Raw genomic sequence first — 3,418 nt, 5'->3', positions numbered from 1 at the left:
ACTATCAAAATATGATGTCCTCTTCTATAATTTGGACGAGATCATTTACACTCTGAAAGTTTTGGAATCGATTAATCCAATAGGTGACAACTAGATAAAAGTACTGATTGCTTACTGGGAATGATATTTCTTTAGAAAGCGTACCCCAGCTTGAAAAATGCGGACTAGACACATTTCAATGAAAGATGCTTGAAATCAGTTGTTAAAGTTTCTCTCACCTAAAATGGCCCAGAGAAACAAGAATAACGTTATCAGAGACAAGACGTTAGCCAGCAGCTTGGTATACCCGAGTCGATGGAGATCTGAGGACACCGTCAAAGAAAGAGCATTAATTTGTTCTTTAGTAAATCAGGAAAATAGCAATATAAACATTTTTCAGAATTGTATAATAACGAATAACAACAACAACGACATCATTGACTAAGAGGAGGAGGACGAGGGGTAGGGGGACATGGTAATTGAAAGGGGGGAGGGGGGTGGAAGAAGATGGTCAGGAGCAGAAAGAATTGGGAGGAGAAAGAGGTGAGAGAATGAGGATGAAGAAGAGGGAGTAGAAGAGGAAGAAAGAGGAGGAGGAGGTAGGATGAGATCTGAGAGGAAAGCTTATTTGTATTTTTCATTTTCCTCTTTCCTAGTTGCCTGTATACTCAACATCGTTAAGGGCAGATTAAGAAAAAGTCAGCATAAAAGATAAATATATTGAATCGAAATTAATGCATGCATAAAAGGGAGCCCCCCCCCCCCAAAAAAAAAGACAGCAAATAATGGAAAAGCCTAGACTTAAACTAATACCATACCATTATACCATACTCATGCACTCCAACGTACCATCAAAAATGGACGGCCTTCTTTTCGCAGGAAGGATAATTTTACTAGACTTTCTGTGGCTGTCCTCACAATGTACGGATGTGCTCATCTTGAATGTTTACTAGATCTAGATCTAGATTCTATATATCTGCTGTGCTTCTGCATTTTGTGTAACCATTTTCTAAGTCTTTCTTCTGATCGTTAGAACCCCCCTCCTAGCTTTTCCTGCGGGACCGGCTATCCACTACAGGTTGTATGATTCAGACAAAGATAGATTTAGTGCATAAACAAGATGAAAGATGGTTCACTCAGCCAAAAAAGTGTCCGCGGAAGTTAACTCATTGCTTTAGATGGCGCTGCAGTCTTTGTTTTGAAGCTCTCTTTCGTTCCTCCAGAAGAAGAATAGGAATAGCACCCCTTTGCGTGCGCAGATGAACTGCTGTTCATCAGCTGTTCGGGTTCGTTCAGTGCGGAGTTTAAGTTTTTTTAAATTTTATTTTAATGACATCTCGCCTCTCATTCTAAAGTCAAATTAAACGAAGAAAACAGTCGCTTCTTCCACCGGAAGAGATTTTTGTCAGGGTAACCATTAAAAAAGAAAAAACGTTCTTCTGAAAGTCGAATTCTAATTTATTCAAAAACTTGTTAGCTTCACTTTGATTGTGTTCACACAAGTAGGTTTACTAGGACCCCCCGGGGCAGTGCCACTGACTGAAGTGTCTTTAGGCCATTCTCAAAGGGGGGACATATCTCGTTCAAGCATAGTAGAATTGTAAATGGGCTGACTCATGTCACGCTCACAACTGTGCCTGATCTGCAACAGGGAACTGCTGCTTTTTCTTTACTGGTCCTTACTATTGTCATTTCCTCTACTTCTTTTGTATGTTTGTCACTCCTATGTGACCTGCTATTTTGGGGTGCCTTGATAGTCGAAGCAGACCTTGTGCTGTTGAAGCTAGAGAGGTGAGCAGTCTAAGTCTGATTCCCTGTAAAGACCACCCACTCCTTGGCGCTCATGTGACCTTATGCAGTTGCGAGCGCCGTAAAACCCTGTATTATAAAAAAAAGTTTACTATGTTCACAAATGGTGCGCTTTTTCGAAGAGGGCGCCACCGGCTTTTTTCATTGGCTCAAAGACAGGAGTGAATTATCTTGTTATGTACTGTCTTTGATTCAGATAGATCTGTGCGAAAAAGTAACCTATACAAATTCTGGATACCGAAATAGAAACAATAAAAGAAACAGCAATAACTGTTTGCACTACAAAATTATTTCAAGGTCAGATACTTGGAGGTAACAATTATCTCAAATAGAGGAAATATCAAAGGCACTTTTTAAAATGTCAGACTTTTTTCTGTTCTATAAAAATATCTTTTCTCGATTTTTTTATTTTTAGTCAGAAACGAACATTGCGGGGTTTTTTTCTTCATTGTCAGATCCATAATATTCACACTTTTAGCGCACCGCACGACTTTAGCGCACTGCACGATTTTGTTTATCGAAATTGTTCAGTGTTTTTCCCGTCTTACGTAAACAAAGGAAATGATAGAAGACCCCAAAGTGCTGTTTCGTGAAATGACAAACGCCCAAGATATCAACTAATCACCATCCGCGGTTCAGGTTGGTTTGAGTAAAGTGAAGCATATTATCGATAACCTGCGATAAGGCACGTGATTTGAAAAGCAAAAATATACAGCAAGAAAGAATAGTGAGAAAGAAAAGGAGTAGAACCTACTAGTGGCGCTGTCCAACTACCAGAAACTGGTAGGTCTCGTATCGTTCCTACCGTATCTCTTACCATCTCGTTCATAATCTGGTTGCTCCTAGTCATATGTTTCTCCCCTGGGCCTGGGACACTATTCACCTCGCAGGGAGTCAGTTTCCTCTCTTGTTATTTGTTTGTCTGTTTGTTTGTTTGTTTGTTTGTTTGTCACAGACCACGTTTGGCACAAGTAGATTAATGTTGGCAGCATAAATAATTACGACATAATTGAGTTTTGTCTAGTCTTCAGTGGAAGTGCTGATGTGTGTGTGTGGTAGTCTATCCGGTCGAAATGTTTGGAGCCCCGAAGAGCGTACTCTTCGCCAGGGCCACCGCCTCCTTTGGGTGAGGCAGTCCAAACTCCCTGAATCCTCCCCGAAGAGATGCCACGGACGGAAAGTGTTGATGTTTCTCAGGAGTAGTGTGAGTTAGAAACTGAGTACTGTATTACATTAAACACCATTGTATTATATTGTATTGTACTGTATTGCATTGCATTGTATTGCATTGCATTGCATTTTTGTATTAGATTACAGTATTTACATCAACCAGTCTGCGCCGGTGTCCAAAGCTAGCTACTGTGTTCACGTCCCGCTTGGAATATGCAGGGCAGGCACACCCGCATGGACAGTGAGGAGAGCGATGAAAGACAGCAGTATCACGTGATCGTACCTCCGCCAGAGAAGACGTTCATGGAAGGTAGGGGGGGGGGTGTTCATGTGTCATGGAACAAAACATCTGTACCTTGCTTCTTATTACTATTATCATCGTTTCTATTACATTCAATTCTACCGATATGTTGGCTCGGAATGTCGGAGAGAGAGAGAGAGAGAGAGAGAGAGAGAGAGA

The sequence above is a fragment of the Aplysia californica genome, unplaced genomic scaffold, assembly GCF_000002075.1.
Source record: "Aplysia californica isolate F4 #8 unplaced genomic scaffold, AplCal3.0 scaffold00269, whole genome shotgun sequence".
In the NCBI taxonomy this organism is placed as follows: Eukaryota; Metazoa; Mollusca; class Gastropoda; order Aplysiida; family Aplysiidae; genus Aplysia; species Aplysia californica.
This window is presented reverse-complemented; position numbering follows the sequence as displayed.